At 36.0% G+C, this 13,985-nt stretch overlaps 1 pseudogene across 1 annotated transcript; it reads right to left on the bottom strand.

Annotated features, from left to right (window-relative positions):
* Positions 1–7,949: 7,949 nt before the first annotated feature.
* On the bottom strand, positions 7,950–9,669 carry LOC120074145 (UDP-glycosyltransferase 91A1 pseudogene; annotated as a pseudogene). The gene has a single exon (XR_016528206.1). The product of XR_016528206.1 is annotated as a UDP-glycosyltransferase 91A1 pseudogene (transcript).
* Positions 9,670–13,985: the final 4,316 nt, after the last annotated feature.

Genomic DNA, 13,985 nt, shown 5'->3' with positions numbered 1-13,985 from the left:
GCTGTACAATCCATATGACTGAGTTAACTCATAATAATAATAATAATAAGCCCAATATACATATAAAATATTGAAAAATACTTCAGTGCATCAATGCAACCACTCAATTATCCAACCCCATTTTTGCAGCAACAAACCTTCGAGGATTGGAGTGAGTGTGTAGTGACTGTAGTCTAGACGCATCGAACCATTATTCATGAAATCAACCAGTACGAAGAATTGAGATTGCTTACACTCTAATAGAATTCTAAACAACAAGAAATTGATCACAAAATGACTTTTATTATTGTTGATAAAATGAACAATAGAGTGACCTTATATAGGAGACTCACTCTGAAAAAGAAATAAACAATTTATGCAACTGATTAACAGAAAAATACCAAACTAATTAATCAATTGAAACAACATATAATACATCAGAAATCCTCAGTGAGCTCTCTTAATACCCTCTCAAGCCCATATGTTGAGAAGAACACACATTGAGCTTGTCTCTTAATGGAAGAAAGGATGTAGGTGATAAAGGTTCGGTGAAGATATCTTCAACTTGAGCACTAGCTGGAAGATGTTGACTAATTTTCTTTTGCTACACAAGATCTCGAACAAAGTAAATGTCTATTTCAACATGTTTTGTGTAAGAATGAAGAACTGAATTTGAACTTAAATGAACCGCACTCAGATTATCACACCATAGAGTAGGAGGTTGCCATAATCAAACGTGTAAGTCTGTGAATAATGAATGCAACCATACTAGTTCTGAAGAAGCAAGAGCTAAGCTTCTATATTCTGCCTTTGTGCTTGATCTAGAAATAAATGTTTGTTTCTTTGCAGCCCATTCAATTAAATTTCCTCCAAAATAGACACAAACTCTAGAAGTTGATTTCCCATCATCTGGGTCTGAGGCCCAATCAACATCAACACATCCTTGAATAGTCAAGTCTTTTGACTTCTTAAACAATAGTCCATGATCTATCATACTTGTCAAATATTTGAGGATACGTTTCACAGCTTGCCACTGAAATTGATTTGGAGAGTGCATAAATTGACAAACTTTGTTTACACTGTAAGAAATCTCTGGTCTTGTTAAGTTAGATATTGTAAAGCTCTAACTATGCTTCTATACAGCCTTACATCATCAAATCTTTCACCATGAAAGGTTGATAAAACAGAACCACTGACCATTGGAGTAGACATAGACTTTGTATTTTTGCATTTTTTTCTTTGTACAAAAGATCTGATATATATTTGTTTGTGACAAAAACAAACCTCCAGACTCAGGATATGACACCTCAACTCCCAAAGAGTAGTTCAATAAATCCAGATCTTTGAGAGAAAACTTCTTATTTAACTCAGATATTAATTTATCAATCATAGATGATGAATTTCCTGTGATTACAATATCATCAACATATATAAGAATATAAAAAAACACCTCATTTTTTTTTTTTTTTTTTTTTTTTAAATCAGAAGAGAAAAGTCAGCTTTAGATTTATAAACCCTATCAGATGAAGAAAAGAAGTCAGGTGATCAAACTAAGCACGAAGAGCTTGCTTTAGTCCATACAGGGATTTTCTGAGTTTACATATTTTTGTAGGAGTTGATTTACCAATCATACATGGTGGTTGAGCCATATAAACTTCATCTTCTAGTATGCCATGAAGAAAAGCATTGTTGATATCAATCTGTCTCAACTGCCATCCATAGTGTAATCCAAGAGTAAACAACACTATAATAGTTATAGGTTTTACAACTAGACTAAACGTCTCTGTATAATCAAGATTAGCAACTTGATTATACCCTTAAACAACCAACCTTGCTTAGAACCATCAGAACTTCTTTGATCTTAAACATCCATTTGCATCCAATTACCTTTTTATCAGATGGTTGAGATTCCAAGGACCATGTATCATTTGCTAACAAAGCTTTGTATTCATTTGTTATAACTTGTACCCAATGAGGACATTTCAGTGTTTCTTTAACATTTGGAGGCTCTACTTCAACATACTCCACAGAAAAAAATTTAGGCTTAAAAATCTCATTCTTTCCTTTCGTGACTATTGGATGTTGATTAACAACGGAGGAAGAGCCCGACAGAGGTGCAAGAGTGAATGGCCTTTCATTTTCATTTAGGTCAGAAACAGATGGTTGCAGGCTATTTGGAGATGAGTTTTGAGTAGAAGATAAAGTAGGGGACTCGATTAATAAATTGTCAGCAATAGGTGAAGAAAAGAGGATTATTTAAAGACAATGGAATAAGACTATTGTGTATTTCATTTGGACACTAGGTAATAGAATGGTCAATAGACACAATATAGTCAGTATTTATTGAGGAACAGTTGGACATGTCATTAGTAAAAGGATATAAAGTTGAAGAGTTTGGCTCACTAGTCGACGATTAATAGGGTTGTAGAATAGGCAGGTATATGGATATAGAAGATATAAAGGACAACAATTGACTTAGTTTTAAAAAAAGATGAAGTGGGAAATTTTGACTCATCAAAGAGTACATGCCTCGAGACATATATTCGACCTGATTGAGATAGGCATTTATATCATTTGTGAATAGAACTATATCCTAAGAAGATACATGTAGTAGATCGAGGGTCAAGTTTGTACTTATTGTAAGATCTTAATGATGGATAATATAAACAACCAAATGTTTTTAGGAATGATAATCGGGTTTGGTGCCAAAAACCTTCTTTAAAGGAGACATTTGTTGATGAACTAGTGTAGAAAGTTTATTTATCAAATACACTACAGTGGAAAATGCATCTAAAATGTCTAGAGTTAAAGAGGAATGAGATAATAAGGCTAGACTTGTTTCTACAATATGTCTATGCTTTCTCTCTATAATTCCATTTTGTTAGGAAGTATGAGGACAAGTCATTCTATGTTGAATACTTTGTGATTTTAGATAAGGAATGAATGAACGAAATTCACCCACTCCATCGGTTTGAAGACGAAGTATGGAATGACCTAAAAGTATTTCAACTATTTGTTTAAAAGATAAGAATGCATAAAAATCTCATTTTTAGTTCTAAGAAAATAAATCCATGTAAATTGTTGAAATGCCTTGAATCTGTTTGTTGGCATTTCAAACAACCAAGTACAGGGATCTCGTTGTATATAAACTCTCTAACCTTAGAGGCACCGTTTTGATTTAATTTTCTGAAAACATTCTCTCAAATAATATTGTTCTCCCTCTGCTCGTGGACATAGCTAACACACTGTTAGTGAACCACGTATATCCGTGTGTCGATCTTCTCTATCTCTACGTTTTTTTTGTGTTCTTTAATTGTCGTTTTTGTAACAAACTGGTATCAGAGCCTTGTTAGGATTTTTTTTTTCAAAATTTCGCATTTGTTCAACAATTGAAGATGTCTGGCGTGAACGTAAAGATCGACAAATTTACCGGGAGGAACAGTTTTGGTAGATCAAGATGCGATCCCTGCTAAAGAAGCAGGGGTTGTGGGCGCCGCTGATAGGTAAGTCAAAGAAGGCTGCCATGGATGACGAAGAGTGGCAGACTCTTGAGGAGAAGGCTCATTCGACGATCATGCTATGTTTGGCTGATGATGTCATCATTGAGGTCGCAGATGAAGAAATTGTCGTCGGTCTTTGATTGAAGTTGGAAAGCCTTTACATGACGAAATCTTTAACCAAGAAGTTGTTTCTGAAGAAATGTTTGTATCATCTACGTATGCAGGAAGGTACGTCTCTACGAGACCATCTTGATTAATTAAATAAAATTTTATTAGATCTGCGTAATATAGAGGTTAAGGTTGATGATAAAGATGCTATCCTAATTTTGTTGACATCTTTGCTGCCATCATATGAGACTTTCGTTGACTCGTATATTAGAGGGAAAGAAACTCTGACATTAGAAGATACAAAGTCCACGTTGCTTATGAGAGAGGACCGTCAGAACACAGGAAGTTCAGTTACAGAAAATCAGGCATCTGGGTTAGCTGTTATAGGGAATAAGGGACATAGAAATTCTGGTAAGCAGAAGTCGAACCAGAATAAAAGGTCTTCGAAGTCAAAGGGTTCTAGGTCAGATGATATTTGTAACTACTGTAAAGAAAAGGGGCATTGAAAAACCAAATGTCCTAAGATAAAAAGGAATCAAGAAAAAAATGAAAAGAGTGACAAAAGGGAAGCATCCGCCTCTGTTGCACAAGTTGAGATTGATTATGAAGAAGTCGAGATCGATTCTGAAGAAGATCTAGCTTTAGTTGTGAATGAACATTCACATTCTGATGATGTGTGGGTTCTTGATTCTGGGACATCTTATCATATGTGTCTAAATAGAGAGTGGTTCTCAACCTATCAGCAAATAGATGGAGGGAATGTTAGCATGACTAATGGTGCTGTGTGCAAGATAGTTGGAATCGACTCAGTCAAGATACTAACACATAATGGTGCCTACTACACTTTAAAAAAGTTTAAGCATATTCCACTAATGAAGAAGAGTTTGATATCCTTTAGTGTACTCGATAGCAAGGGTTACAGTTTTGAAGGTAAAGGTAGAGCAATGTATACATAAGGGTTCTGAGGTAGTTCTGAAAGGCATAAAACGTGGAACACTGTATTTTCTATTAGGTTCCACGATAACAGGTTATGTTGTTGTTGCATCATCGGTCGTTCACAAGGATGATATGACTAAGTTATGGCATATGAGACTTGGTCATATGAGTGAAAAAGGGATGCAAATTCTGTCAAAAAGAGATCTTCTTTGTGGGCACAAGGTGCAGGATTTTGAATTTTGTGAACATTGAGTATTTGGGAAGCTTCATCGCAACAAGTTTCCAAGAGATGTTCATCGTACAAAAAAGATACTTGATTATTCATTCAGATTGTTGGGGACCTTCCAAAGTTGAATCTATTGAAGGCAGTAGGTATTTTTTTGTCTATAATTGATGATTACTCAAGAATGACTTGGGTTTTTATGATGAAACATAAAAGTGAAGCCTTCAAAAATTTCAAGCAGTGGAATATATTGATTGAAAGTCAAACTGGGAAGAAGATCAAAAGGCTATGAACTGATAATGGTTTAGAATTCTGTGGATCCGAATTTAATGAGTTCTGTAAAGCTGAGGGGATTATTCGCCATCACACTGTTAGAAATACTCCACAAAAAAATGGGGTTGCAGAACGTATGAATCAGACGTTGTTGGAGAGAGCAAGATGCATGCTCTTTAATGCAGGGTTGGCTAGAAGGTTTTGGGCAGAAACAGTAAATACATCATGTTATTTGATCAATCGTGGACTTCACACAGCTATTGATTGTAAAACACTTTATGAGGTGTGGTCTGGTAAGCCTGCAGATTATTCTTTATTAAAAGTTTTTGGTTGTACTGTCTACTATCATGTTAATGAGGATAACTTAGAACCGAGAGCTAAAAAGGGTATATTTATGGGTTTTGGGGATGGAGTTAAGGGTTATAGAGTCTGGTCACCTTCTGAGAATAGAGTTATACTTAGTAGAACTGTGATATTTGATGAAAATTCCATGCTTAACTCAACTGTAAAGCCTTTTGTGATGACTGATATGGGAGAAAGTAGTAGTGTTGATAAGCAGGTGGAGATGTAATTCACTTCATCTGTGAATGAATGACAACATTAAGGTGGAGAAGATCAACATATTACTACAGAAACTGATGTGCAACCAGAAATCTTTGTATGCGTCTTTGTATGGGTTAAAGCAGTCTCCAAGGCAGTGGTACAAACTATTTGGCAGCTATATGATTGGACTTGGCTATAATAGAAGTCCGTATGATTGTTGTGTATACCACAATAAAGCCAATAATGGTTCGATGATTTATCTACTTTTATATGTAGATGATATGCTCATAGCTACAAAATCCAAGTCTGATATTCTGAAATTGAAGAATCTTCTCAGTGCTGAGTTTGATATGAAGGATTTGGGTGCTGCTCAGAAAATTCTGGGTATGAAGATTTATAAGGACAGAGATAAGAATCAGCTCTTCTTGTCGCAGAAAGGATATATTCAAAAAATATTATCCAGGTTTGATATGTCATAAGCTAAGCCTATAGATACTCCTAGTGCTGTAAATGCTCATTTTTCATTTGTGCTTTCACCACAATCTGAAGCTGAGAAGGAGTACATGTCTCTAGTTCCTTATGCTAGTGCTGTGGGAAGTTTGATGTATGTTATGGTCTGTACTAGGCCTGATCTTGCCCATGCTGTTTGTGTTGTTAGCAGGTACATGGGTCAACCTGGGAAGGAGCATTGACAAGCCGTTAAAAGGATTTTTCGTTACCTTAGAGGTACATTTGATGTTGATCTTGTTTATGGGAATTGCACAGAGTGGTTAGTGACCGGTTATTCTGATTTTGACTATGCTGGAGATGTTGATAATAGGAAGTCTATGACTGGCTATGTGTTCACTCTGGGTGGTTCTATTGTGAGTTGGAAGGAAACCTTACAGCCTATAGTTACTTTGTCTACTACTGAAGGAGAGTACATGGCCTTGACAGAAGCTGCTAAAGAGGGAATATGGCTAGGGGGTTAGTTGGTGATCTTGGTTTGCATCATGACCAAGCTATTGTATATTGTGATAGTTTGAGTGCAATATGCCTAGCCAAGGATCAAGTTCATCATGAGAGAACTAAGCACATAGATGTAAGATATCACTTCTTAAGAGGTGAGTAGAGGGTTAAAGTGATGAAAATTGGTACAGCTGATAACCCTACTGATATCTTCACCAAACTGGTTCCACAAGGCAAGTTCCAACGTTATTTGGACTTGCTGAATGTTTTGAATTATTAGTGGTCCCCTTTGTGGGACACTTTGAGGCATGAGGGAGAAGTCTGAATATGTCTGATGATATTGATTTATGTTGCATTTGTACATCTATTATCTGGGAGAGAATTCAAGTCAATGTGGAGATTTGTTGAAATGACTTGAATTTGTTTGTTGGCGCTTCGAACAACCAAGTACTGGGGTCTCGCTGAAAGGTCAGTGAGCCGGGATCCAGGGGCGGCGTGCCCTGGTGGGTTGCCCCCGAAACCTATTTAGATTTTGTATTCAACATATTTATTTATTTGCAGTTATTTACGATTACGACCCTAGGATTTAGAGTAGTGTGCTATATATAAATTCTCTAACCCTAGAGGCGCCATTTTGATGTAGTTTTCTGAAAACATTCTCTCAAATAATATTGTTCTCCTGACGTAACTAACACACTGTTAGTGAACCACGTATATCTGTGTGTTGGTCTTCTCTATCTCTACGCTTTTTTTTTTTTGTGTTCTTTAATTGTTGTTTTCGTAACATAAATCTTGAGAAGGCATCAACAAAATTGATATGATGGCCCCCAAACATCAATTACAACTAATTATAAAGGTTTTTAGTAAGTAGTTTGAGAGTTGGTAAAATGAAGATTATGACTTTTAGCCATAGCACAATCATGACAAACAGAAAAGGCATCTTTATTTGAATAAGAAATGTTACAAGAGGTAAGAACTTGTCTAACATTATTTAAACATTCCAAACTTCTTGAGACATTGAACAATCTAATATTTCAAAAAGAATTTCCTTTGACACAACTCCAAGAAGTCAAGAAACAATAAGACTATCTTGCCTTATCCAGAAATCGTACTCTGGATTTAGTATTCTTGTTGAAGAAGATGACGATTCAGTTGGAAGAAACTTCAACGAAGTAGTGCGTTCTTGATCAATGAATCTTTCAAGTTCATATCTTCTTAGGATTGTGGTAATTTGAAGTTTTCAAGATACAAAATTACTTTCATCAAGCTTCAGAGTAGTAATTTTACTTCCTGGATTGATTACCTTGAATGGAGTTGTAGATGAAGTTGTCTCAGCCGAAGACTAATCTTTGGTGGGAGTATCCATCTCCGAAAAAAAAAAAATTCAGTCATTAGACTTCAAACTCTGGTACCATAATAGAATTCTAAACAACAAGAAATTGATCATAAAATGACTTTTGTTATTGTTGATAAAATGATCAACACAATGACCTTAAATAGGTGACTCACGGTAAAAGAGATAAACAATTTATGCAACTGATTAACAGAAAATACCAAACTTATTAATCAAACAACATATAATACATCAGAAATTGAGCTTTGAGTGAGCTCTCTTGATACACTCCAATATTCTATCAACATTAAAGATATCCTCACTTGGCATTTCTATGCGTCTTTAGGTAGCTCAGAAACCGATCCATTAACTTCTCGTCTCTTCCTTTGTTCACAAACAAATCCTTCATTTCTCTTATTCTCTCTCTGTAAATCTTACCTTCTTCCTCCACCACTACTAGCTTCAATGATTCTGCCACCGAGACCCTTGTAAACGAACCATCAAATTGGTTTCTTGGAACACAATAACCCATCTTCTTCTCTTCCAACACTCTCGAAATGATTCCTTGGTCTGCCAGAAAAGACAGTAATATCAAAGCTTTTTCACTCTGAATAGCTTCCACAACAGAGCTCCAACCAGAGTGTGTCAAAAACCCACCCACTGAGTCATGTCTCAATATTTTCAATTGCGGCGCCCAAGTGGTGCACACAACACCCCGCCCTTTGGTTCGTTCCTCGAAGCCCTTGGGTAACTCAATTGGATCCGGGTCGGACAGTCCTAGCCGTGTCCTCAAAACCCAAAAGAACGACAACTCTGATTTTTCCAACCCTAAAGCAATCTCTGTTAGTTCGTCCTGACTAGGCTTGGCCTCGCTCCCGAATGCCACATAGACCACTGATGCTTTGGGTTGTTTGTCAAGCCATTCTTTAATCGACTGCCATGCTGAATTTTCGTCTTCGAAATTATACTCTGACGTCGGAAGCTGACCAATTGGGAAGATATTTTTACCGTATACATCTCCAAGCAATTGAATCCAATCCTGTCCGAACTCAGGGCAGGCTCTCACAACCACTAAATCGCTGTAGTGAGCACTCATTTTTAAGCGATCTAAATCTGAAACCCCGGTGGTATTACCGCCTACAAAGTCGAAAACCTTCTTAATTTCAAAGTGACGAAATGCTACGGTAGTGGGGAAGGGGATCCAGTCAGGAGGAACCGTGAAATCCTCAATTTTCATCCGATGGTCCCCTGACATAGGTCCGACAAATACCATAGATTGGAGAATGAAGATACTGAAAAAAGCCGTCTTAATCCGGAGATTGGGTCCAATCTCTTGACCGATCCAATAGGGAACAAAGTCGAACAAGATCCAGTCTGCATCGGAAGTTCGAAGAAAGTCAGAGAGGGGTTGTTTAAGGTCGTCGAAGGCCTTTTTGAGAAACTGAACTTTGTCGTAAGGGAGATCGGATGTGGCCTCTGCATTTGCGGGCAGATTGTCAACTTGAGGGAGAGGAATTTTGACAAAGGTGAGTAAAGGAGATACATGGGGAGGGAGTTTGGTGGGAAGACGATCGATGTTTTTGGGAGTAGAAACGAAGGAGACACGGTGACCCTTCTGAGCAATGAGTTTGGAGAGCTCAAGATAAGGAATCATATGGCCGAAAGCTAGCCATGGGAACATTACTATATGGAGCTTCTTATCGTCGGCCATGGAAAGTTTCCTGGAGGTGGTTGATGTTGCAGGTGCAAAATGTCTGTAAAATTATGGAGGGAGATGTTGGAGGATGTATGAGATATAAGTATAATATAATATGAAAAATACTTGGGCACTATATATATATTAAACTCTTAATTATAATCTTTTACTAAAATAAAATTGCCAAAAAGTTATCCTCAAAAAAGTTAATGTATAATAAATTTTAGAGAAAACATCAAATCTATACCCCTAAATTTTGAAGCTGGTATAAATTAAAATTCATACTAAAAATGGTATGAATTTAAACCAATTTTTTTAGTGTATCAATTTACCCAATTCATACATTTTGTTTGAAAAAAAAAATATCGTGTAAGACTTCTAATTGTATTAATTAAATCTTTAAATTTTTATAAGTGAATCAATTAAAATTCGCACATAGTATTCTTCATGAATCAACTCAATAGTCTATTTTGTAAAATTGACATTTGAAGAAGTCTATACATGTGACATTTCATGATGGTTGATTTTCAAATTTAATCATAAAGAAAAAGATCTAAAATTGATTCACTTGTCAAAATTTATGAGTTAAATTGATATAAATTATAAGTTTCATACGAAATTTGTCAAACAAAATCAAATCTAGAAGAGAAAGTAAATTGTTATACTTATAAAAATCTAAGATTTCAATCGACACGATTAGTAATTCAAGATTTTAAATAATAAACACCTATAGTTTAGAGGTATAAATTTTGATCTTGCTCGTTACCAAAATTATTTCCTTTCTCAATAGCATGCATGCCTAAGGGGAAAATTAAAAGGATATTGTCCTTTTAGAAACTATTTAGGAAAATATTGTTGTTTTAAAGAAATCATAATTTCTAAATCATTAAAAACATTAATTCATCACATAGTCACTCACAGCTTGTTGGCCTCTTAACGGGTTACATGCTTCTCCTAGATCTTCTTGGCCTGAAAGGACATATTTCCCGGTTAAACTACTTAGAATTCTTAGCAAAATACCTCAAAATAGTTCATTTACTAATAGAACTTTTATCAACAAAATCAGTATTACTAGCGAGAAAATCATCATGAGAGAGATCACCCACATGAGCGAGATCATCCTTATGAGCGAGATTTACAATTCCCAGCGAGATTTGGCACTTTTCAGCGAGATCCAGTGCAAACCAGCGAGATTCAGTGCAAACCAGCGAGATTTCCATCTTAGCGAGATCCACCTCTCGCTCGCTCTCGCTTCCTCTTGCCCGCTCTCGCTCTCACTCTTGCTCTCGCTCTCATTCTCACTCCCGCTCGTGCTTGCTCACTCTCATTCTTGAGCTGCCTGCTTAATCTTCCTAAGCAACTGTCTGCTTATGCCAGGATGAATTAGTATGATGATCTGAGCACTAATCTTTAGTGTTCAACTGAATGTTGTGACTGGTTACGTGACGGATACTAAAGGACAATGAGAAGGTATCCTTTCAATTAAATATTTATGACTAGTTTGACTTAAAACGACGTATCGAAGGACACTTGAGAAGGTACTTGGCCAATTTGATACTGAAGGACTTTTGAGAAGGTATCCGACCAAATTGATACCGAAAGACATATGAGAAGGTATCTAACCAATTTGGTACCCAAGGACACTTGAGAAGGTACCTGGCCAATTTGATACTGAAGAACTTTTGAGAAGGTATCTAGCCAAATTGATACCGAAGAACATATGAATAGATATCTTAGTAGCTCGATACTGAAGTACGTTTGAAAAGGTATCTGAGCAGAAGTACCTGAGGATACTGAAGGACAATGAGAAGATATCCTAGTCAGGTACTACGATAGTACTCAGTTATAACCACGTGCACGTAGGTAATACGACACCGAGGAATTAAGCAAAAGAGTTCTCCCCAACTAAGGTTGACGTTGAGGGTTAGAACTATCAGTTCACTCTCAACTAAGGATAAAGACAGTCATATATTCTTCTAGGCTAGAAGGATAGTTTGAAATTTCTAATGCTTGTGAATGTTTATCAATGCTTGATGTTTACTAATGTATGAGTTTTCCAAGTATGTTTTTCATGTCTAACGTATGTTAGTGGTTTTACAAGCTAGTTTAATATGTTTTAATCCAACTTATTTCATAAAATATGAAGCATGCGTTAGGGTTAAAGCTAAAGTTGAATGAAGCTTGACGTACTATGTTTTAAATACCTAAAGTTGTCAAAGTACATGCATTGGTATTTTTAAACATAATGAGTAGGGATACTGCTAGGGAAGGTATCTTAATATATGTACCTAAGGTGTTGACAGTACGTAACAAACTCCATGTGTATGTAGGCAGGTCTGAATGAGAGGTCAAGATATAGGTCTTTTGGCCAGTAATAGACGGTGGGAGCTAGAGCGGTGTATGCTTGTTCTCAACCGGGATGTAATGATGATTATTGATGTATAAAAGTTGTTATCAACGTTTATGTCTTAGGGATGTTGCTTGAGATGCCATCAGTATATTTAAAGAGATCGACGTAGCAATTTCTTCTAGCCATAGTTTAATGTGAACAGGTTGAAGTAGAGGTCTCATTTGGCCATGGCTTGATGTTGGGAATTAGAGCAGTTAATGTTCATTCTCAACTAAGATTCAGGTTTCAGATACATTGGTTTAAAAGGTTTAAGTACACGTCTGTTTGGTATGCTTTAAGTTCCAGCATTATGTTTTCAAGCTTTTAGTTTAAGTATGAGATTTACGTTTTATTAACTCACTCATTGGGCTTCTAACTCACGTTTTCAAATGTTTTCTTTTCCAGGTAGCGGTCAGTTCCCAAAAAACTTTTCTCTGCTACTCTGCCACTCAAAGAAATAGGTTGAAGGAAGCGTAATCAAAGACCTGTATTAGTTAGTACACATGTGTTTGTCTAGTGACTAGTATTCTTGATAGGGCTCACTCGGTAGTAATATCCATGTATAATCAATGTTGCGGAACCCCGTAGTGTAAATATATTAAGTTTTGAGTTAATATGTATATATTCAGGGTTTGAGTATTAGTTAACAAGTAAAATAGGTAGTAAGTGCCAGCAAAAAGATTGGTAAATGCTGCAGTCACTATTCCGTCCAGGTTAGGAGGGTAATCTGGTGTGGGGTGTGACATTTTTAAATTGATAATTTAGAATTTAAATTAAGTAGATCAATGATATAAAAATTAAATTGAATTAAAACAACATACCGAGAACTGTAGGCTCGTCCAACTAACTGAGTGTCATTAACATGATGTAGCTGTGGAGCCATTGTTGGAAATCACTCCCAAGCCCATAGTTGCAAAAGTATGAGAGGCCCAACTATCTCTCGAACCTCAGGTCTTGTTGCTTTGCATAGTTGTCTAGACAACCATGCCAAACATGCTCTACCCCATGAATACCGTCCCGCATCATGAAGGTTAGCTAATAGTGGTAGGAACATTAAGTGAGCAAAATGACTTGATTTATCTGAAAACAAACTTCCACCCATCATTTGTAGTATATATGCTCGCGCATATCTTATGACGGTTTCCTCGTCTGCATCATTTGTGAGCTCACGAAATTATGTTCCTAACCATATTAAACTTAACCTCAATCCTTTAATCTTGTCAGCAAGTGGGGTCGCACCGAGATACAGTTGACAAACTTCTAACTAGTCATCGTACATCACTCTGGTGACCGGCTCACCGTCAACAGATAACCCCAACAACACTTCTATGTCTTGTAGAGTGATAGTGCACTCTCCAACAGACATATGGAATGTATGCATCTCAGGCCTCCATCTCTCGACCAAGGTTGTGATCAGATGCCAGTCCAACTGAATAAATCCTAATCTGGCAACCCTATAGAATCTAGATGTGCGCAGTAGCAGTAGTATTCGAGGGTGGATCGGGATAGTGCACTGGAGAACTGCCTCTCGATGCCTGCAAGATATTTCTCTAGTAGTACGATCTCGCCATACAATAGATGATCGATGAATAGACTGGTCGTACAAACATTGGGATCAACAGGTCTTGAGTTTAAAGCCATGATCTGAAAAAAAAAAATTATTTCTCAATTAAAAAAATATTTGTTTCTCAATTAGAATAATAATGTATAACTTAATTAAAAGAATAATGTACAACTTAATTAGAAGAATAATGTACAACTTAATTAAAAGAATAATGTACAACTTAATTAGAAGAATAATGTGCAACTTAATTAAAAGAATAATGTACAACTTAATTAGAAGAATATTGTACAACTTAATTAAAAGAATAATGTACAACTTAATTAGAAGAATAATGTACAACTTAATTAGAAGAATAATGTACAACTTAATTAGAAGAATAATGTACAACTTAATTAAAAGAATAATGTATAACTTAATTAAAAAGAATAATATACAACTTAATTAAAAGAATAATGTACAACTTTATAATAAAAAAAAAATTGAATATACAATA

The sequence above is a fragment of the Benincasa hispida genome, chromosome 3, assembly GCF_027475165.1.
Source record: "Benincasa hispida cultivar pf3 chromosome 3, pf3_genome.v1.1, whole genome shotgun sequence".
In the NCBI taxonomy this organism is placed as follows: domain Eukaryota; kingdom Viridiplantae; phylum Streptophyta; class Magnoliopsida; order Cucurbitales; family Cucurbitaceae; genus Benincasa; species Benincasa hispida.
This window is presented reverse-complemented; position numbering and strand designations above follow the sequence as displayed.